General features: G+C 34.0%; 1 protein-coding gene and 1 long non-coding RNA gene across 4 annotated transcripts in view; both read left to right on the top strand.

Moving 5' to 3' along the window:
* LOC119636673 (matrix metalloproteinase-2) overlaps nucleotides 1-24,574 on the top strand; it is a 394,606-nt gene that overhangs the window by 211,546 nt on the left and 158,486 nt on the right. The gene's annotated exons all lie outside the window — the stretch shown is intronic.
* LOC119636676 overlaps nucleotides 1-24,574 on the top strand; it is a 95,106-nt gene that overhangs the window by 52,041 nt on the left and 18,491 nt on the right. The gene's annotated exons all lie outside the window — the stretch shown is intronic.

The following is a 24,574-nucleotide window of genomic DNA, read 5'->3' as shown; positions in this document are numbered from 1 at the left end:
TATATAGAGAAGATTGAGGTTTTGTTTTTTCTTCTTTTTCCTTCTTTTTTTTTTTTTTTTTTGCTTGTCTTGCTTACTTACATTTCATGATGGTGATAATATTGGAAATTTGTTTGCCTTAAGGCTATGTTTTCTGCACACGCACATATAACGTTTAACTTCAAGTTTTCGCAAACATTATTGAACATAGTTTTTAATGTTTTGCTCCACCACCACTGAAGCCATTGGCAGACAATCTAGTCTTTTTCTGTTTTCACTCAAATATTCTCTTTTAATGGTTTTTCATTTTCGCATAATGACAAAAAGTCAGCAGACAGCAGTTGTTGCTGTTGTTGTTATCGCTTTCGTTTTGCTAAACGCTGCCCAATATATTGTTCGTGTACTGATGATTGTTTCCTTTGCCACTTGGGTCGATTTTATTGGAAAAGTGTAAACTTGTCAAGTGTTTATTTGCTTTCATGCAGCTTTTACTGTACTTACTTAGAATACAAACCGACAGTACTACACATAGGCATACATAAGTTCACTAACATTTCCTCACTGACTTACAATACTTAACGACAATGAAGACAATAACAAAATGTATGCATAGAGAGTATTACACCTAAGTACTTCGCACCTCACTTAATGGCAGAAGATTGAAATCAGAGCTTGTTGTTATGCTAACATTGCCTGAGGTCTGCTTAGACTCTTCCCCTCTTCCCCTACAAATTTTTTTTTTTTTTTTTTTAGCATACACACAATTCCTTAACAAGCAATAAAAGTATTAGAATACATCTCATATACTTAACTACGGTATATAGTGTATATGTGTGTGAAAGTCGTTTAGTCGAGGAATTAATGGACTGATTGAAACCACTTATGCTGCTCTCGATTATAATATCTGCGTAAACCTTTGATATATATGCGCCAAAAAGCCGGATTTTTTTCGGTAGAATAATACTAAAAAATCCTATGCGAACATTTGGAAAATGAAGAAGAATCCTCTAATGAACATGTTTTCGAAAAGTTTTATATTTTATTTGCAGCTAAAGAAAAAAAAAAAAAAAGATTTTCCTTTAAAACTCGAATTTTTTGATCGGGTCAGTTCAGCGCTTATTCAACATGTCCGACTCGCATTTCAACGAAATGGTTTTTTCAAGACTCTCCGATCCCATCATTTTATCTTATTTTCCTGAAGCATTGTTTCTTTGATCTAGAGGATGCGAGGATAGGTAGATGAAGTGGCAAGTCAATGTTCATCACCAAATCAATAACACACTGACGTGTTTCTTACTTTCTGAGTGAACGCGAGACCCATAGTAAAAACAATTTTTCCTGTACTATCTTCTGATATTTATAAGATGTTAGTTTTCTCCTGCAATCTCATCTTTCGCTTATCGAAAATAATTTTCAGGATTTCTCTTAGTAAAACATTGGCAAATTGTTATTTTCATACATAGCTAGCTTGTAGTTGAGGGCAATTTCTTCTTGGCGCAATTCTCTTCGCCCGTTTCCCTTGGCTTGAAAACAACAAAAGCGAAACTGCGTAAACACGTAAATAAATGCTCGAAAGATCTTGTCAAATTTTGCCAAGCATCGTTTAAGCGGCGGCACTTTCTGTACGCAATGTTTACATACTTTGCTAGAGAATGCATTTATGTAAGTCCCGGAATTTGTTGACCGAATAAAATAATTTTGAAAGTAATTATTTAAATATCAATATCTAGAGTGAGCTTATGTTACACGATCTACCTTACGGTTTCTGAACGATCCCGTCTAAATGTCGACTGGATTCAGAAAACAAATTCGGGTGTGCACGTCTTATGATCACTGATTGTGGATTGAAGAATATAGTTTATGTGCACGCCCTACCTCTCTGTTTAGTGTTATATGATATTTCGCTTCACCCTATGATAGCAAAGTTACGCTAAAATTTATTAACTCTGCAGCTTTTGGGGGTGAACTGGCCAAATATGCGTACCTTAGAGAAAAAGAATATAGAGAAAAATTGTCGCTAATGCTTTTCCCGACTAACATTAATTTGTTTATGTAAGTCCTAATGTTTAGTACAAATATTTGCCAAATTCAAATAAATTGCAGAGAATAACTTAGGCAATAAGTAACGGATCCTGCTTCATGTATATATATATATATGTATTCTCTCAATTCAATTTTTCAATTTTTTAAATACATGTTGACTTTGGAAAGCTGCCTTACAAACTTCAAAATCGTGTGATCACTCCATTATTATTTGCACATTGTTAATAAAGTCAGCCGTCTGCCTAGATCCGGTCTTACTATAGATAGCTGCCCTTTCTTTGGATGCAATAGATTCTGAGAAGAGCATTTTTATTTTTCAACGCATTCAATCAATAATTAAAGTGCGGTTAACCACAATTTTTTTTTTAAATATTACGTGCCAAAGAGAAATCTTTAGTGTGTATTAATCCTTCAATGATAACATATCCCTCTGCTTCTATTCTGTTGTCTAATATTTTTCTAACCACTTTTTTTTTTCAACTTACGTTCTTTCAAAATCAATTGGCCATGAGCCAATTGGTATGATATATATATATATATTTATATATATATAGGGAAAGAATGTTAACATATTCTAGTGATATACATATATATATATACATATATAGGGAAAGAATGTTAACATATTCTAGTGAGCGTGTGTAGTATCATTGTCATTGTCAGCGAGAGTTCGGAAACATAACATAAAAAGTTAACTGACATCAATGTTATTTCATTCTGAAAATCAACCGCATTTCAAAAGAAAAAAAAAAAAGGAAATAAAAAAAAAGGAAAACAAAAAGTCTCTCGAAAGTAGGAACGCAGCGAGCATTTTCTATTTTGCCAATTTTTATTAGAAGGAAAACTGAGAACGTTATTCAAAGATTTTCTTTCTTTTTTCTATTTTTATAAGCATTGACAGTTGGCAGTCAAAACTGTCATATGCAGGTACGCACATACTTTTAGGTGTTTAAAAATATATTAAAAAAGTCTTGAGCCTTTATTAAACAAATCTACGAAAAAGGATGACAGTGAGTTAAATGCTGAAATTGGAACAGTGTAACGACGGGTTATTTGGAATGCTTCAGCTAAATTTTGGAAATTTTATAAAAGTCTTTAACGAGGCTAAGCCAATGTTAAAAAAATTTCGCGAAAATTCTTACGAAGAAGCTGCTAATGTCAGCCATGCCTAATCTTTCCAGAAATCTGCATAGAGAAGTCTTAACCTTTTAATATGTGAATAAAGGGCTCATTATTTTTTTTAACTGGTAACTGTGAAGAACTAATGATTTTCTTTACTTCATGTTCATGGTGTGAAAAGCACACACGCATATGCCGGTATGCGGCCAGATGTTTTTATCAAAACTTTAGAAAAAATGTTAACCAGAGATTTAAGGAGCAGTTGTTTGGAAGTTTTTGTTGAAAATTTTATACTACATACATACACGTATGTATATATGAAATGTTTTTGCCATTCAAGTTTCTACAAACAAAGTATTGTATATATGCAGTCATTCCGTCCATCCAAATACTTACGTTTTCCCACACACACGAGTACATATCTCTAGCGAACATTTCATTTGAAATTTTTACCATTTTTCTTTGCTGTATTGTACGATTCCTTTCCCTCTTCAGTGGTCCCTGCGAGACTTGTCAACTTAAAGATGCTGTGCTATACCATACATGGTTGAAAAATTCGCTCTGATTATTGCATTGCTGTTGCTTCTGCTGCTGCTGCTGCTGTTTTGTTCATCTTTATCTTCATGTTGTCGTCATCATTGATTTTATGGCATATTAGAAAACAAGCTTTCGAGATTTCTCTATTATATTTTTGTTCTCCCAAAAAAAAAAAAAAAAAAAAAAAAATTGTTACATATCCCAGCAAATCTGCTGCTACGGTTTATCTATCTGCACGTTAGAATATTTTGTAATACTTTAGTGCTTCTTTGTTTTTCGCCTTTTTTTTTTTTTTTTTTTTATTTTTTTTATTTTTCTATTCTCTACTCTAGCATTTTACGTATTTGTCAATTTTAATCTATATGTTTAGTTTGTTGAGTAAACAAAGAACAACAATAATAACAACGGCAACGACAACAACAACAACAACGACAATAGTAATGACATTCAAGCAAAGTAAGAATAAAAATCTAAAGTAGCAGTAATGTAACAATGTTGGCTTTAACTGTCACTGATAAATGCGGCAAGTGTTTGTATAAATGTTTGAAAACAAAAATTCATGCATTTCTTATGTTCGTGTGCATTAAATTCCAAAATTCAATCTCTATTTATCGACAGCTAAACATGTCAATGATTTCTTTGCTCTTTCCTGGTTTCTTGTTACGATGCCATACAAATATCGGAGTATGTCGCGTTCCCTCCCCCACCCTCCACCCGCAACTTTTCTTTTCTTTGCCTTTTGCCAGCGATTGCATATAAACATTATTGCATAGAGTCTGCCTTTTTTACAATTTTTTTGTTGTTGTTTTTGTTACACCTACGTATGTTCGCAGTTGGGTAAATTTCTTTGCAAATTTTGTTTTATCCCTTGCTACAACAATTTTACTTTGTTTAGTATCACGACATAGAAATCGATTACACGTGCTCTTGCTCTTATTCGGCAGCAGCAGTTAAGTGTTTCGTTTGTTCTTTTGATTTTCTTATTTTTTCGTTTATTTTATTTTTTTGTTGTTTTCTTTCTATCGTAAGTTAGACATTTTGCGATACAAAATTAATTTTGTTACTGTCAATTGCACACAAAACCACTAAATTATTGATAATTGTCGGAAAATCAACATTAGCAACAAAAGCAACAAAATGATTACATATCGAATGCAATGGAGTTTGATTGTGTGATAAATAATTTGTAAAGCAATTATCGATAAAAGTCGTCCCTTTGCTTTTTATACGAAACAAATGAAAAAATTCTATTCCCCTTAAAAGGTAGAATATGTACGTCTCTTAGGTTCATTATAGAAGTCCTAGGTCCGTTTTAATTTCTTTTACTTTCTATTTCATTAGTGTCGAATTAAGAAAGCGTAAGTTGTTTGATAGCGAAAAGTGTTCGAAATATTTCACTCGCACTGAAGATTGGTGAACATGTAAGGAAATTGATTTTCTTCAGTATCGCTGCATAGATTCTTTGCAAATGCTTTCCCTTTTTAAGCACAAAGATCACTTTATCGAAGCCAATAATTAGTTGAGAGAGTACTTCCGCTTTGAGCTCTTAGGTGTTAAAGCACCATTCGCAAGGGAAACTAATCATAGCAAAAGTAAAAAGCCCCAATTAGATCGAAAACTTGATAGTAATGGAGAGGCTACGGAAATTTTGTTTTACATGGGCGCCATAAGATATGATGCAAAAGATTCTAATTCAATCACAGTGTTAGTTAGGCGTGGTCGTGCCGTTTTATAAAGGAATGCGTATTTTTTGCATGGAGAGGATGGCCAACTACTTTCACACTGCTTGGCCAAAGCGAAGTGGGAAGGATAACCAGTTACAATTTCTCAAAGAATGCTTTTTCTTTGGTAACAAGATATTCAGAAGATTTCTTGGAGTAAGAAACTGGCAATTAAGAAAAAAAAAAAAAGAATGACTGCTTACTTATATCCGAAAGAATATCGCTCGACAGGAAATGCCTTTGTGTTACCTTCTACCAGTAATCCTACCGAATATTTGGAGCCATATTTATGACTTATATTCTCGTGCACATAAGTTCGTCTTCTCCTGATTTTGAAAACAGAAGATTAAAGAAAAGTTGGTGTTGGTTTTCGACATTTATAACTAACCAAGCGGGGAAGTCAGTGGTTTCTCTATTCCTTCTCATTCAGAGCAATTTGGATGCCAATGGTGACAGTATTATATTAGATACCTGTGCATGGCGACTGCAACACCATGGTGCTTGTACACGGCTTCGTCGGATTTCTTCAAAAAATTTGTATTTGACGAGTATACGAGTATATCGCTAAAGACACTGCGCGATTAAGTATCTGAAGAAGAGAGATGTCCGGAGAAAGGATTTTGTTTTAAAAAAAAACTTAAACCATCTCAGATACTACTAATGTTCACTCAATAGCTTTGAGAAATGATTGAAATATCTTGTCGTTGAAGCAATGAGAAGGTAAAGCAAAGGTACCTTGTTGCTTAAAAAACGGCCTTTCGAAGCAAATCACTTAAAGAGTCACATAGTTCTACATAAGATTAAGATACAGCAAGAATTCAGCTGAATTCAGCGAACCTACAATTATAGGTCAAACTGTGACAATCGAAAAAAAAAAGTTTTTTTTAAATTATAAAGCTATGTATAAGGGAAAAAGAGATCAAAAAAAGGAGAAGAAATGTACGTAAAATCGAGAAAAATGTCAAGAAACACCCTCACGGGCGATAAGCCTCGAACGGACGGAGAACTTATCAAGCCATTGATCATTAAGAAAACTAACTGAAACATAACTGTGAACTGTGAACGTTCGCTAAAATTTGTTACAGTGCAAAGAAGTAAAGAAAGAATCGAAAATACAATAGAGTACGCCTTTGCTGTAGGGTCATCTTCCTACATTTGAATCTCTACAGAACCAATTTTTGGCGATAGAATCGACAAATCTTGTTGTGTTGGTTTGGGACTCACGTGTCGCATTGCCACCGTGCGTAAATAAATTACTATTTGTATTCTTAACCTCATTGCAGAAAGAAACCTATATTTATTTTCCTTATGGGTAAATTGATAAATATTGCTTTTGAGCCGCAGGCTTTGTTAAATGATTTAAACGTCACTTAAGGGAGTTGATCAGTGTAATAGCTTACAAAATCTCTTTTTCGGCAATTTTTTATGGCTTGGCAGAAGAGACAAGACAGTACCGTTATTCGAGGAGGGCACAAAGTTATTTAAGTAAGTAAAAAAACGTAACGAAAGTATTTAAAAATGGCAACACCGGGCCCGTACTCACAACCCACATTTAAATTACGAAGCATTGTGTACCAGATGCAAATTCGAATCTAAAAATCTTTATGTCAGTACCGCCAAAAGAGTTTTGAAAATGTAGATTAACTCTTTTCTCGCTTTCCCCCTCTTTTCCTCTGCGCTTAAGCGCTTCTCTTTCCGTAAAGTTTAGCCAAAGAAAATTGAATAATGGATTGGCAACATAACCCACTTGCTGTGCTTTATAAAGCACTAAACGGTATCTTTCTTCGTTTTTCGTTTTTTTTCTTTTCTTTTGCATTTCTTTTCTTTTCTACCTTATTTATTCATATATATGTTTTTACAGTTCAAAGATTTGTTCTTTTTGCTCAAGTTTTAATTGTAACGTCGTAGCTTTAAATGTAATTATTTCTTAATCCCATCTAAAATAACAAGAAAGCAAGTAGAAGAGAAGTTACGGCAAACGTTAAAATAAAGCAAAGATATTATAGTCAAGCAAGGCCGACCGTCAGATACCCTACACCACTTCGATCTGCGCAATTATACACCCCTTGTGCTAATTGTACTCCCAAAAATGACACATTATTTTCATGCAAAGGCATAATTTTCACGAAAACCCGGATATTGGAATATGAAATTAAACCTTTTTCTGAAGCGCTTTTATCACTGTACAGAAATCTTATATCAAGAATTATCCAAAGTTACTATTATAAGCCAATTTTCGCCATAAAACATTAACAATTCGGGCTTTCTGACATGCGGTGGCATCCAAAAATAGACCTACTTGGCCCCTATTTGATAAAACTGATTTCTTTCACAAACTGCTATTATGAACCAAATTCCATCAAGACGTTTTGTAACCTGGGCCTTTCTATCATAAAAAAATTCAGTTTTCCTAGGCGCAATTATAGGAGAGCGGGTTCGAAAAGTTGCCTCACCCAAAGCAAATTTTTCATATCAAGTTTGAATCTCAAGATACTGATATATTCTGCTAATATTCAGCGACTTTTTTCGAGAAATTTGGAAAGTTTTATAACAACTTTTCAATAAAAGGCTTTATATGGAAGGAGGTCGAAAAACTGAAACGATCCGAACCATTTTCGGTAGCGCTCGTCGCTGGGCCAAAACATTTCAATGTGCCAAATTTGTTCAAAATATCTCAAGAAATGTGAGCAGAAAGTTAAACACAAAAAGACGTAGACAGCATTAGACGGATGGGCAGACAGATATACAGAATGACTACATATAATGATAGCTGAGCCTTTCTTAAGTACCTCTTGTTGTTACATGCGTCCGTTAAACCTAATATACTTTGTACAACAAGCGTTTGGATGGTTAAAAATTGATGGGGAAGAAAACGTAAAAATCAATCCAAACAATATACACGTAAATCATATTTTCGAAAAGGTAAAGACAATAATTTGGACATGATATTGTTAAAATGTAATATAGTGTCAAACTAACATAACATAGCCTCAGATAAGAAAAAAAGTAAAATGTAAATTATAATTTCGGACAAAGCAATACCGAATACTGCTTATTTACTTTGAGAGATTATTAAAAGAAAATTCTCCAAACAGTGTTTTTCTCACATTTAACAATATTTTAACTTTGCTGAAACGTTTTACGAAAAACATTTAAAAGCTTTCTTTAACATTAATTTTATTTTAATCCTTGAAAAATCTGAAACTGAATTTGAAATTTTAATTTTTTGGAAATTATTATTTCTGTCTTTTTTTTTTTTTTTTTGAAGAAGTTGTGAATTTCCTGTTACACAATATCCGTTCGACGAATAACATGCGATGCTTTCAACTCGCTTGCTCACTGACTCACTCAATCAACGATTCATATTTGCAGCACAAACGAATTTTCATCCTTTTTCAGCATTTTCAATTTTATTTTATTTTTTTTATATTATTTCTCTTTTTTTTTTTTTTTTTTCATTCTCGTACATTTTTGTAACAGCCACAAAAATGAAATCTTTTGCTGCTATATGCTTGAAACGAAATGTAAATCAAAATAGAAAGAAAAAAAAAGAAAAAAAGAATAAATAAATAAATCGGTTAAAAATCCCCCAAAAAATATGCATGGGATTTATACAACAACGCGTATACATAACTTCAATGCCTTGCAACACCCCAGCAACAGCAGAAATAGCAACAGTAACAGCTATGATGAGTTGACGTTTACGATAACTTTATTAAATAAACATACAAACGCAAACATAACGTTGACTTGTACAACAAATACAATTGAGTAAAAAATCCAGCTAAAAGGAATAATGCTGAGAGATAGGACTTATTTCATATGGAGACCAACACAGTTCTATATTTGTATACATATGTTCAAAAATATTGTCAACACTCTTATAATAATCGTATGGAAGTGGGAAATATTTCATTTTAAAATTTAATACAAGATTTGTTTTTTCATAACTTTCACATAAGCGTATTATTATTACTGATGCCAAAAATTGATCAACAATTTTGAAGGCGCAACAAAACATGCAAATATATCGAGTGTTGAAGCTTAAAAATTAATTCTTTATGTTCTTTTACGTTTCACTTTAAAAAGAAGAAGAAGCATTTGTTAGGGTGTTCCATGCCTTGTCCTTTAATGACAGGGAATGCATCATCAGATTCAAATAACAGATCGAATGACAATCGAGGGCTCTCTTCGTTCTTCGACATTAGTCATAAAAACAAAAACTGCTTTATAAAGCTACTTAGGTTATATCCGTGTATTACTATTATTATTATTATTATTATTATTATTATTATTATTATTATAAATTTAGCCAGAGAATAAATTGTAGGACTAAAGTCTTAAAGCACTAGCATATAAGGCTTTCGTCTTTTATTAAAAACTTTACCGCACTTGAGATTTAAATCCACGACCATTGACTTACTAGTCGAGACTCTTGCCTACTCGGCCACTCAGGCGGATTATATCCGTGTAAAAAGGAATGCGCTTGAAATAATATGTGTATACCGCTTATAGGTCTGAGATACGAGTTTATGGGCCACACTGGAATTTTTTGAGCAACTCTCTGCGCTCCGTTGTCTGGTTCCTGGAGTTTCGTACCATTTAATGGTTTAATAGATCTCTTCAGATCAATTCGACCTATGAGATTCGCGACTGTCTACTTTGCATATATGTTAATTTTGTGCTTATTTGACTGATTCTCGTTGCACTATACTATTCCTCCACTTTATCTATTTTTATCATCTTTTTTGATTTCGTTCTCGTGAGAGCGAAATGAATTTAAAATTTCAAAGCCAAACGACTACCTTTCAGGCCGGTTTAAAATTGTTTTTAATCTCAAATTAAAAATACATGTGCCTGGATTACTTTACAAGTAAGGAAGGAAATATTACGTAATCTGCAAAAAGTAGCCAAAAGAAGGCTTTAAAGTTATGGCGAAGATTGAAGCAGATGGGAAGAACCGAAGAAGAAAGAAGAAGGGAAGAAACGTACGTAAAATCGCGGTGGATATTTGTCATGAAAGCTTAATTGTAAGATGGACTAAGTCACTTTACTTATTGCGAGTAGCAATTTACGAATACATAAAAGAAATCTTCACTTTCGGATTCATGACCCGATTCGCCTTAAGACGCTCATCAAACTCCTCGAAGCCATTCAAAATACCATTATATAATACTTTTTAGCTATAAAATGAGTTGGTAGAGCAATGACATTACTCGCCTTTTAACGCCCGCTTAGGCAGACAGGCGATTAGATAGGTAGGGTTAAGTACGCTTAAAATCTCACTCAGTGTATTCTTGGCTTCTTTAAAAAAATATAAGAAGCTAAGTAAATCATTATAAACCAAAGAATTAAAAGGCAAAACCATTATTATGGTGTACGGTACACTCTTCGCTTAATACATCCCATCTAAAGATTTTTCAAAACATGGATTTTTACGAGAAGTACTCGAAAAACTGGTCCGTTGCGAACTATTTTCAACATCACTCGTTCTTGGATAGCGTACCAAATTTCGTCGAGATGTCTCGAAAATTTGCAGACTTTAGGTGGAATATAAGAAGAGAAGGCGAATGAGCGGACAGACGGAAAAACATGTGTAGATCGATTGGGGAAGTTGTTCTGATGCAATCGCTCTATCTATCTCAAGTTGCTTTGCGTGTTATATACATTCGGACAAACTTACTATACCCTTGTACGACAAGTGGTATGGGATATACAAAAATCACCATTTTTTAGTATACCGGTACCGGTAGGTAATACTCATCCCGTGCTGTTAAATTTAAAAAAAAAAAAAAAAAAAATGTTTTTCTTCATTTCCCTTGGTAGATCCATTCTAATGACTTTACTTAGTTTTTCGTACGGTGGCATTCTTTCTCTTAAGCATAACATCGATTTAAAAATATATTAAGTTATTATTTACTCAAGTTCTTAAACATTTGCGTTACGTAGAAATTTTATAAAAAAAAAAAAAAAAAATCAAATATTTTATGTATACAACCTGATGCCTGAGCAATTTATATGTAATAACCCGTAAAGTAAACCTAAAGAGAATAAAATTCTTGAATATAAACTTTGTTACCAGACTAACCAACGTTACCTAACCAACGAACCGACCAACTCTCAACTCAACTAATTCAGGACAAAACAATCTCTAGTTTACGTGATTTTCATTTTCCATTTAACAAAAATGAAGAGAAAACCAAATCAACACAAGAATATATTACATTCACGTTAAACTTACCATGAAACAATGTTGCTAAATAATCTATTTATGAATGAATGAATGAATGAATGAATGAATGAACGAATGTAAAGTACAAAAAGAGGTCATGTATATTATATACATACGCACGCATGATGTGTACACAATTGAAAAAACAAACAAACGCATAATAATGTTACTAACGTTCATTTGTCGTTTCACACGAGTACAAACTAATAAAAATATTGTTTTAACATCAACTCATTTATCATTTATTCGTTCATTTAACACAACCTCACACGTTAAGAGTTGCGCGCACACACGTTCATAAGGTTGTTAGGTTTTATTACGTACGCAATAAACCTTAATGGTGTACACCACATAAATAGATATGTACCGTTAAAATACCAGAATAAAAATTTAATATTAAAGAGATTTAAGGGGAAAATTTTAATAATTCATTCATTCATTTCAATTGTTCAAATTTTGAGGGCACAAGTACAAACAAGCAAATACAATGCGAATTCTAGAGATTGTGGTAGAATAGAAAATGTTTCAAAGCATTTTGCTAGTGCTCGTGCAGTAATGCATACAAACTTATACTTATATATAGGTTATATGAGACATTCCGAGAAGTCTGTCTGACCGTGCGAATAGAAATAAGTCCCAAATATTTTTTTTTAATATGAGCCGTCATTCAGGTATAAATATGATGTAGTTCCAAAAGATATGGAACGTGAGGTGTAGGCTGTGTTCGAAGCGCTGAGGGGGGTGTATTCGTTCGGTAAGTATTAGGCTTTTTCCGAGCATGAATTATAACTGTGGCCACACGCCAATCGCAATTAAAGCATAATCTGCCGAACTGGGTAAGCTCGGATCGTTTTTCTTATCTACTAACTCGTAATAACTTCCACTTCCCTTTCAAAATATTCCACTCGCAAAAATGTGGAAATATCTATATTCAATTCGTCGTATCATTTTAACGACCGGAATTAATGAAGAATAAAAAAAAAACGTCACTGAACGGATGGCCTTAATCTGATCGACTTTCTTTTGGTGTACGTCATCGCTTTATGAACAACATGCGCTTCGCTGACCTCGTTGTTAAATACAAATTCATTTCTGTTGATTTAAAAAGTAATAAATTTATTTCCACGCTTATAGAGCATATGGTGAACGTTTACTGCGGTTATGAAAAAGTCAAATGTCAATCTTTGACTATAACTTTTCTTGCTGTTTATGAACTTCTGAATAACAAATGAACGAATGAAAAATTCTTCGCAAGTTCTCTCCAACCTTTTAACACAAATTTTATTCAAGCAGTACATAGATTGCCCAGCGATTAAGTTATAGAATAAATTTTAATTAACAGAATTTTTGTTCGTGTTGTCATTGTTTACACCTCGTTGATTAAATATTGTTCTTGATAAGAGAAACTACCGTTCAAAACCAACATGGACTTGAAAAGCATTATGAAAGCTCTTCGTCGACAAAAACATCAAATAGAGTTTCATTGATTTTACACGATCTTATAGAAACTTAAGAGACGCGGAACGCTTTGGACGGTCAATAAAGGTGATTACACCATAAAACTTTTGAACCAAAATTTGAGGATGAGAGAATTTGTTTTCCAAACAAAGGCCACGTTTACTAGCAAAAGAAAAAAACTTAAATGTGTTACTGATTGTGAGCGCTTTTCAGAGCTTTGTAACCATACTGGAAATAATGAAGTGAAGTTTGATACACCAATACACACCTGAAATGGGTCAACAGTTCGCTTAAAGAAACCACCTGGCGGAAGCTTTCCAAATCGGCGAAAAAGCACTAATCAGTCAGCACCGGCCATGTCCTCCATATTCGGCAGATGCATGATATTCTATAGAATAAGGGATATATAGCGAATCTTAAAGTAATCGATTGAGGCGGGAAATTGAAAAAAAAAGTGATTAGAAATGGCGAAAAGAAATGTCTACGAGGAAAACATTGCATGAATTGAACTTGAAACTGTTGTGCAATCCATCAAGGCACTTTCCATATCGTACCGCCCGCGATTATTATACATTTGTTGATTTCAAAGGTATGCGCAAGAAAAAAAAGGCCGTATATAAAATGATGACATCACTGCGGACGCTGAAGCGTATATTGAAGGTCTTAAAACTTCATTGCTCTATAGTCTATTAACGTTTCGCTTGTCGCAGGCATTTACACGCCCACAGTCCGTTGTTATAGTTCCCAACACTCAGTTTTTAATTAGTGTTAAGACATAATTAGTTACTTTCCTTTGTAAGCTCTGCAAGAGCCGTCGCCAGAGATGATCCGTAGTCGAACAGCCGTTCGTTAGGGTTCACATCCTATGAACTGGATCGTAATGTTGCAGAAGGGTCGCATCCATTGTACTACCCTTGGTATAACCTATGTTGATAAAAGAAATTGAATTTTGCGAAAAAAACACGTTGCTGTCCTTGGAATAATTGGCCATATATTGACTATTATATGAACAAGTAGAAAAATTACGTTTGGTTGTTACCGAATTTTCTCTACCCCATCACTGTTTTCTTATTTTTGTTGAATAATTTTGTGGCATCTTATACTGTACATCTGTTCTAGTTTATGAGTAACGAGCAACAGAGAAAGAGAAAGCAAAACTGTTCACTGTTTTTGTTGTGGTCGCGTGGACATGTTGTAGGCGCTTTCTTTAAAATGTTTGGACCGTTTTTATATTCTTGTGTAAATTTATAGTCGATATATTCCTTCATTTTTGCAAACAGGAGAAGATTTATCACAGACACTTCACAATTGCGCAGACAGACAGACGGACAAATGAATAGACGAACACGCTTATGTGCCTTCCGAATATGAAATCGCTCTACGAACTTGTACACCTTATGAGGTTTTTGAAACGGCCTTCTATGGATTATGAAAGGATTGGAGGAAAAATGAAACTATGACACGCAAAAAACCAAATTTCTATTCCTTTTGAAAAGCAGACGCGTTCTAGGTTTACGTGATACTGTAGGCGTGTATTTTAAACCGATTTGGCCGATTTTCAATGTTAACCTGCGTGCAAGAATTTTCAATGTCTCTACCAAATTTGAAGGCCATAGCTTAATTTTTACGGCCAGGAGAACAGACTTTGTATATATAGGACAGAAGAATTGATGGACAGACTGGCCGATTCAAATCGATTCAGAATTTGATATTGATCAAGAATATATATATATACTTTGTGTGTAGTCTTTAAAGCTTCCTTTTGACCGTTCCAAACGTTTTAATGCAATGAATATATCCCGCATATAGGATAAAAAGATAATTTATGAAAGCTTACACAATGTTTGAAAAAACGAAGCCTTAAATATGATTGTTATGAAACATAAGCGGAACGTAAGTTTACACTTCACAAATAATCCGTTCATATGTGCGCAAAATATTAAATCCTAAATATTCATTATACGGTCATAGTTTACTTTCACACACACACACACACACACATACACACATCTACGCCATTTTAATCCAACACCCGGCGATGCTTGGGAGAGAATATTTTTAATGTGACAAGTGACAAGTTCCAATAGTCATTTAAAGCAATAACAAAGAGTAAATAGGAATTTTCTTTTTGCTATTCATTAGAATTTTAAATATTTTTTCATTTGATTATTTTTGATGAGTTTTTTCTCTTTTATCCGTTTTGTAAAAACAAACAAACACAAACAGGTGTGCTAAATACCTAACAAATATTTTCCATTACCAGTAACGTGTTCGTTCTCTCACTTAACCATCCCGAGCAGCCACAAATATCTTAACCCATCAACCCATCAACCAATTTTACCCTTTCGTTGTTGAGCAACCCATTTACTGAAAGTTGTATTAAACTCATCAAAAAAAAAAAAAAATTTGTGATGACTATGATGATAATGATTACGATGGTGATGATTCACAAAAATAAACAGCATCATCCATCCATTCATCCTCACTTTTCTCATTATACTTTTCAATTTTCTCTATGCAATTGCGATTGCTGTTCTTATTATTATTGCTGCTGTTGCTGCTGCCGTTGTTGTTTTTGTTGTTGTAGTTGTTTTTGTAACACTTCCAATCATAGAATCGAGCAACAAAAAGCATGCCACCATGCTTACTACTGCCGCCACCACTGTTCGCTCAGTCATATTTATTTTTCTAAAGGATTAATGCCATTTACCATTATTATGATGATGCCGTGATTTGCATAAAATTTTTCACCGACATTTTTTTTTTTTTTTTTTGCTTCTTGTTCATGATTCCCGACGAAATGTTTGTGTTTGTAGAGTAAACACGGAAAAAAGTAAAAAACAATATGTTTTTTTTTTTGTTCTCGTGTTTTATTCTCTCGTTAAATGAAATGTTTTTATAGATTAAAACAAATAAAGAAAGCCATACAAATCTTGAAACGAATCCTGGATACCCATCATTTAAAGTGAACCCACAAGTTCACTTCTTCTCTTTTTTGACAATTGTTTGCGTCAACCAAGAATGTTTTCAAAATTGTTATTTGACTTCGGTAAATCTTTATAGAAAAATTCTGAGAAACATCTGCTTCGGTTATGTTAAGGCAATAATCCATGTTGTACGTTATTTGCGACAACATACACGCCATAGAAATTATGTGATATGTACTGATGTATCCATCATCCGTTCTTTTCAAATAATCATTTCATCCTTTAATTTTTGCTCGAAAATCAATGCCTTTCTCGTTGTAGGCAACAGAGACAGACACCACAATTTTTAATTTTAATTTTGTAACGCCGGATTATTCTGATTCTATTGAAATTCCACATACTTTTGGTGAAGAAGAAATTTTTGAAGATTAATATTCAAGACAAAAATTTTGTATTTGAACAGAACAGAAGTGAAACAACTTCAATTGTAGCATTGATATGCTTGCTTAAGGCGTCTAAAGGAAATTCATTAGTGTAGACATGAGTTTTTCAGCTTCATCTCTGTTCACAAATTCACATAAACTCAGAATTCCTGTTATTGTTTTATAAAGATTCTCAATCAATTTAAGCAAAGCCAATTTGATAAAAAAAAAAAAAAAAATTAAAAAATTAAAAAATCGATATCATAAAATTAATAGAAACGTTTGTCATTTATCTACGAGCCATTAATTGCGCACTTCTTTCAAATTATTTCAAATTAGATAAAGAGGAAAATATATATGTATTTTATATATGTAATGTATACAGTGTTACGTATTCCGCAATTCATCCAAGAAGTAATTTTGATAGAAAAAAGTTGAACTGTTTCTCGGGGTACGTGGCATGCGGGGCCGTCTAATTGAAACCATAAGTCGATCGCGTTCATTTCCTACAATTTAGACAAAAAATCACGCTACCGATCACACTATTAACTGTTATTGCGCTAGCCAAACAAGAATGCTCGGATGATGCCTCCAGTTCACAATCTGCATCGGGGCAGTGGCGACACGTTGTGAATGCACTCGTTTCTCAACAATCACTCGGGGATTTTCTGAACTCGAAATCCAATACCCTTGCCGGTTAACGATATCATGAGGAACCTTGTCACTGCCTAGCCTTCATTATTCTTAAAAGTATCCCAAATAATGAAAATAGTTCGCTCCTTCACGAACCGCTTCATTTGCAATGACCGTCAACTGTTAGATATCTTCTTTCTTTATTGACTCAAAACTTAAACGATGAATGGGTTTTATTGCGCCCTGTACATGACAACCCATTGAGTGCAGCTAGGCCTCGCCATTCACCAGAGTGGGGTTTATTGTTCCATACACAATAAACTGTTCTGGACTCTGGTGCTGTTTAGGCCCCTACTCTGTGGGGATTGTCTAACTCGCCAGGGGGCGTAGTACGCTTAAAAGTGGTTTGGGCCACCGTGGGGTTAAGCCTTTCAGGCAGGAACCCACGTTAAACCCTTGCCACAAATTCTGTACATGACAACCCTTAATTATCATCCATCACTTTTCGTGAAGTATCATAATTCCATTAGCGGAAAACTTTTATCGGCGCAAAACTTTGCCAAGCGATTTTCAAAGTTGACTTCTGAAACTATCTTAAGACCGATAAGGGAGCTTTACTGAAAATGAGCATTTTTAGAAACACTTGGCCAATCTAATATACTGCTATAATCTGTACAAGGGATATATATATAGAATACTACAGAAAGTTTTCGGCTTTTTTTGGAATTTAGCTACCATTACCGTCTACCTGCAAGCGTGATAAACATATTGTTTCCCTCTTTGCTAGAAGATTATTTTGTACAATCTCCCTTAATATATAAAATAATTTTTGTTAAGATTTTCCACTTGATACGAATAAGCTGGGGTCACTTTAATTTATCCTATGTTTCTTCGTTAAAATGCTTTTGAAACAAGAAAACTTTTTGTAATCTATTTGTTTATTAATTGATCTCGACGTTGCATAGAGCAGCCAGCAAGAGTATCGGAAGTCAAATGGTCTTTACTGTGTACTCAGCTATTATGGAGATACAAAGTTTATACGCGTAGCAGTATGACTGAGTGCATGGCATCGATAAAACCATACTTTTTCTTAGACATTGGAAAATCGCTGGCAAAAAATTTGGATTGCTAAGCAGCACATATGAATAATCCGAATAAAGAAGTGTATATGCGGCGCAGTGCTGCTAACCCAGAAATATTGTAGTGCGATCTGTGGGCATTGAATGTGATAAGATTCCTGCTCACAAAATCGCCGGATGCAGCTTTCAATATTTGCGCGGCAGCAATGTAATCCTGACAACTCCAGACGGCCTTTGCAAACGCTTTCTAGCTGGATATTAAATATTGATATGATAAACAAGCCTTGCTTTTTCCGGAAGGAAAATTTAGCCCGTGGCATGACTGGCAAGGCAGTTGTAGTGGGATCGTTCTCTGACTGCGAGCGCTGCCTTGTTATCTATCACTTCATTGTATTCACCATCATCTGCTAAAACCCAACGGTATATGGTATAATATTAACCACACTTGTAGATATGATGGGGTTAACGTTAATTCGGTGTCCTCATGAAGTCGATCAGTTATCAAAGAATTCATGGCAATCGAAAAAGTGTGATTCGCAAAAAAATTACTTCTCCCCTCACGGATTGCTTGACAGGAACTTTACCCATTTTACTGACAATTAATGATGTTCATCTCATTTAATGTTAGATTAGACGAATTCGAATTATTCTATCCCTTTCAATCAAGCGGAGGCTGTTTTGGAAATTATTTAAACGATTTTGCAACTAGAAGAAGCTTAAAAGAAGGAAAGCTGACTGTGTTGGCAGTTTTGTGTTCCAATTTACTTCGATGACCAATAGCCAGTTGAAGCGCTACTTCCCATTACCTACTAAAACAACTAAATATTTGATAGCTTCAATTTTTCCAATGCTATACTGCATCGCGGTTATACTAACATACAGCGACTTCTTGAAAAATCAACTCTTAAGGCAATCGCAAATTTTATTAGTTAGTTGGATGCAATTTACGAAATTTTCATTTCTGGCTTTTTTGACCATAAGTTTAACGACCAGTTAAGGTCATGGTTTAAGTTAAAAAGTTATTCAAAGATTAAAAGAATTATTGCTTTCATCACATTTTGCTATTACGCTATTCCGTTTATTAACCTAAGCACGTACTCTGAGTAGTCATTTTCCAGGAAACGTTTTTGCACGCGTTTATATGTTCATGAGTTTTTTGCAAGCGAAAAATCAAATTATTTGTTAAGCCCACGCACATACTTGCAAGAATTGATAAACGTAAAAAATCATTTTCTCAAAGTTTGCTGTGATTTTTTCTAATTTTTTTCTTTTCATTTTTATCAAACCAAACAACAAAACAAAAACAAAATTTCTAAAATTGCCATTCAAATGAAATTGAATTGAAATGCTCTTTTATACCTCACTTTAGGTAGTAGTGGGTGTATTAAACTTATCATTATGTTTATATATTTATTATAAACCTTCTTAAAATGCATGCGATACAGCCCACGTTATCAGCTACAAAAACGTGTAGGTAGATCAGTAGATCTTCGTTGCTCTTCACGCAATTCTATCGTTGTGCTATTAAGCATAAAATTGAGCATAAGAAGCACACCCTGATTAAAAAAAGAAATAAATAAGACTTTGTAAATGTAATAAGCTCCCCAGATTCCAGATTTAAAGTACGTATTACGTTGGTAGTGAGCATGCTGTCTTTGCGCTACCAACTTTGTTGAAGACACGCTCACAGTATATGCAACATAATGGATGTGATGTGTTTTGGGCGAAATTCTTCTTATGAGATATTGACATTTCATTAATGACGCCTTCATTTTTAATGACTGAATTCGCCACCGCTGCGCGTTTGTTCTAAATTTTTTTGGAATTTTCGCAAAACATGGTTTTCTTGGTAAAATGATTTTAACAAAATTTCTAAACTAAAAATGACCTTCACCCAGTAGAATGACTCGATTATGAAAGATAGTGAATTGGCTCTATAGAGAATCCATTTAATATGGGAAAGGAGCATCACAATCTTTTGACTGCAGGTCTTGAACGAATGGAAGAATTATTTTACTACGCATATGGTGCAGCAGAGAAAGACGTGCTATAAAGAAAGAAAGCTGTTAATCTCTTACTTCATATCTCCGCCTTTGTGCCTCTTCCTGTCTTCGACTTACGGATGATATCTTCAGAAAATTTCACAAATATTGACTTAGAGAACCTGTCAAAGAAAATAAGGCGGCCTGTTAATAAGCTTAACTCTCGTCTTAAAGACTACCTACCGCTGCCTAAGGGCAGAATTATTGGCAAAGAGAGGAATCGTTTTGCGTTATTATTATTCCGTAGCTCGTTACTTTCGTCTATGATTTAGCAAATTTCTAGTAGATATTGAACAGATATTTGAATTACGAATAGGTAGGGAAAGGTGTCCATTGCAAAGGCTAAGCTTACTATATTTCTATTTATTGTGCCTTCATTGCGAAATGTAACTAAAATATGGTTTAATACGTAATACACTCTAAGGCAATCAAAAAGTCGACTTTCACTAATCAACTATCATCTTTAGACTACAACATGGAGTTGTTAAATAACTTGAGCAATAACAAGAACAAAAAAAATTAACATTGCAGTAAAGAAAATCCCAATCAATTGCAATAAAAATGAAAACACACCAACCGAGCATCGAGCATTTTAACAGAAGCGCACAAAAATCGGAAAAAAGAAGAAAAAACGAAAAACGATATGATTTCTGTTTCGAAAATTGCCAACAACTGATAACAAGTTTAAGTAAAACTGAAAGCAAACACTAGAGAAATTCCAAGGGGACAAATAAAATTGAGAGAGAAATGAAAAAAAAAAAAAAAAAAAACTTCAAAAAAACGACTACTAACGCTTTTGGTCGAACTCTAGACATCTAACAATCCGCTAATCGGCATAGATTGTTTGATTTTTACCAAACGTAAGGTCGACTTCTTTCATATCCTTCAAGGTATTATCCACCACAATATTTTCATATTTTTCTAATTAAGAGTTTGATTAATTTTTCGGTCTTCTTGACCTTTTTTTTTAAAGCAAATAACGCTTATTCGCTAAACACACCAATGTTGGATGCTGCCACTCAACCGACTAGATAAGAGTCGGAGCTATCAAGTTAGTGGTCTCGAGATGAAGTCTCAATGCGGTTTACTCGTAACTATAGTGAGCACTCAGTCGGGAAAAGGCATAACGCTTACGGATAGGGTATACACTCACTAGGTTCACTCACTAAGTTCACCACCCCGTTCTTATCCCTATTCTTTCCTTCTTTCTTACCCTAGCTGATTAATTCATATTAAAAAAAAAAAAGAAAAGAGCTTTCCTCCTTCCCCATGAGTTCTTACATAGTTATTCAATTAAATGACATGCTTCAAGGCAAACTGTCATTTTAACTTAACCCACTTTACCGAAAATCCAATCCACTATCTTTCTATTTATGCACTTTTACAATTATAGTTACAATCAGGAAAAAATGTCCAGTATACTCATGTCCTTCGCCAGTGGTAGATAAGTAAAGAAAATAGAAAAAAAAGTTATTCGTTGCACATTAGAAAAAACGAGTAAAAATTGACGATTCAATGCGTAGTTGAAATGATTGGCCGGCAAAAATAAAAAGTGCTTGAAATGAAAAGCTGTAGGTAGCTACGAGAAAAAGAAGAAAATATTGAGCGATCAGGTGAAGGAAATCATAATCATCGGCAAACAGCAACGTTATAAATGGCCAAAGAGTGTTGTCACTAAGCAATGATGATATAACAGCAACAACGTGAGCAACAATAACAATAGTGATAAAGAAACAGGGAAACCTATAATTTATTTTTCAAAGAAAAAAAAAAAAAAAACGAAAAGAGAAATTGTTAGGAAAGTAAACAAACACACAAACTCAAATAATACCCGAGGAAAAAGTTGAGTAAATAATAATATTTTCCAGTGTTTTCTTCTTGCCAAAGCAAATAAGCAAACAAAACTAAAAGTAAATAAAGGAAGGAGCACAGGCGAAACAAAAAAAAGAAAAAAAAAAGAAGAAAACAACATTTATAAAGAAATGGAATGAAATTATTCGGAACAATGCAATAAATGTAGTAGTGCAACACAGCAATAGATAGCAACTAAAGCCAATGTTGTAGGTGAGGTCAGAGTTCTTAGTTTTTTTCCTTTTTTTTTTTTTTTTTTTTTGTTCATTGTTTTCATTGAGAAGGTAACTGAGCATGCAACAAAACATATTTTAGTATCAGCTACAAAAAAAAAAAAAAAACAAAAAAAAGTAACATAAACAACAACAACAATAATAAGAACACTCGACAAAATAATAAATGCTAAAAAAATGAATAAACAAAGACAACTATCATGGGAGAGGACAGAAAGGGGAGAGAGGCGCCGTTTGAGAAGAGCATAAAAAATGTTCGATTTACTTTTATTCTATTTTTTTTTTGTTCACCTTTCTTTCTTCTTCTTCTTCTTCTCTCCATTTATTACAGAACACGACACGCGACAAAATCATAAACGTAACTTAGTAAATATCGCCATGACAGCGGTTTGGGTCGAAGCAAACAAAAAAAAAAAAATAAAAATAAAAAGTACTAAACTAACCAGTCAACCAAACTAAACAACAAAAACAATAACAATAACTAAATAACAAAGGCACTTGTCCAATACAAACATATAAACAATGTGAAGGCGTGAACGACTAAGTGTAAAATCGTTTAAATATTACATGAAAATGTTCTAGAGAAAAAGAGGAAAAACCCCAGAACCCCAAACTCGCGCTTAGCATTGCCATTTAAGGTGCATGGTGATGGCGCAGTGGTCAATGCTTTTAATATTGTTGTTAGTAGTGTTGCTATTGCTTTTATTGCTTAGCAAGTTAAACAAAGTGGACAAATAACATGAACTAAAGCAACGAATAACTAAACAAAATCAGACAAACCCACCATTTTAACTCGAAACAGCTCCCATCATTTATATGAATATATTCCTATCATCGCGTTGTTGTTGTTGTTGTTGCTTTTATATTGTTATCATCAATACATTGAAACCACCAAACCATACGGGTTCGAGTTTTTGTACCATCGCATACCTTTATAACTGATAATATGCGGCCAACCCTGCAATTGTATAAACATTTTACACCCAGCAAGGTACGCTACCTCGTTGGTCACAGTGAGTCTCGATTTTTATTCGCATAGTTTTATTTTACAGACAATTTTCATACATAAGTATCGAAAACATTGCCTCTTCAGCTCTGTAATTATCTCTACTGTGCCAATGTGCTTGTAACATGCATCACAAATACAAAAACCTAACTATTATACCGAAATTTATTATAAAAAGTATTAAACCTTTCTTACAACAAATAGTAATACTCCCGAAAGATCTAGTGGATGTTTCAAGTTTTTAAAATTTTTTTTTTGGAGGTGGGAGGGAGAGGGGGGGAGGGAATAAATAGGAAAACAGTCCTTGATAATTATTATTAAGCCATAGACCCCGTTTAGCCAATTTTAAAACTCTATTTTACTACAGAGTGGTGAAAGAAAATTTGTATTCTATACGAAGCTTTGAAATCATAAACAAGTCTACACGTCTACAAGCGTACGAATACAAACAGACAAACCTTTTCGGTTGCATTAAGAAAAATGTTCATAGCATTAATCGTCTACTTGTGAAAAGATTTTTATTAGACTCAATGTACGTTATCGCTAACTTTCTATCAGGTCTCTTATAAAACTATTACCAATCAGTGGAGAAGATTCACGATTCCCATGCGAAAAATTGAACCAAGTGACCTTCACACGAGTTCTTCGAAATCTACGGTACTCTGTTAGTAGGTCTTTTTGGAGAACTTAGCAGGATAGTTAGATCGAAAAAATTGCATGCTGTGTAGTGATTATATGAAAGGTTGACAGCAATGCTTATATCAATGGTTGGGCATTCGTTAAGAGGGTGTGCGGCCCTTTCTCTCTTAATCAATTCTCGATTATTTGCCTTAACTGCGTACCCTAATGGCTTAAGCTGTCGCGAACAGAGAGTACAGTCAGTCCTCCGATCCGATTAAAGCAACAGGATTGCTTTTCCATCCCAACACAGTCAAAGTGCACATTTACTTTAATCTCGGGGACTTACCACCTGCTTAGCCTACGGTCTTTTTTTTGCAAATGATTGTCGAATCTGACTTATATTATTTCATCACTCCTTTTCAATGCCTTCAAAATTATCTTGATTTCGTTTCGTGTCGGTCCACCTCTAAATTTTTTCACTACTAATTCGTGTGGAATCCAAACTATGATCTTTTGTTTTTAATGAGCGTAAAGCAAGCGGTCGAAAAGTATTTTTTTGCTAAATTGCGAGCATTGTTTTTCCGCAGCAGTTTGTCGATAAGTGTACAAAGCGTCGTTAACATTAAAATTTCCAGAGCAAAAAAAAATGAGTTGTTTTTGAACACAACAAC

This window comes from Glossina fuscipes, unplaced genomic scaffold (assembly GCF_014805625.2).
Source record: "Glossina fuscipes isolate IAEA_lab_2018 unplaced genomic scaffold, Yale_Gfus_2 28, whole genome shotgun sequence".
Taxonomy (NCBI): Eukaryota; Metazoa; Arthropoda; class Insecta; order Diptera; family Glossinidae; genus Glossina; species Glossina fuscipes.
The sequence above is the reverse complement of the archived record's forward strand: the minus strand, read 5'-3'. Positions and strand labels throughout refer to the sequence as shown.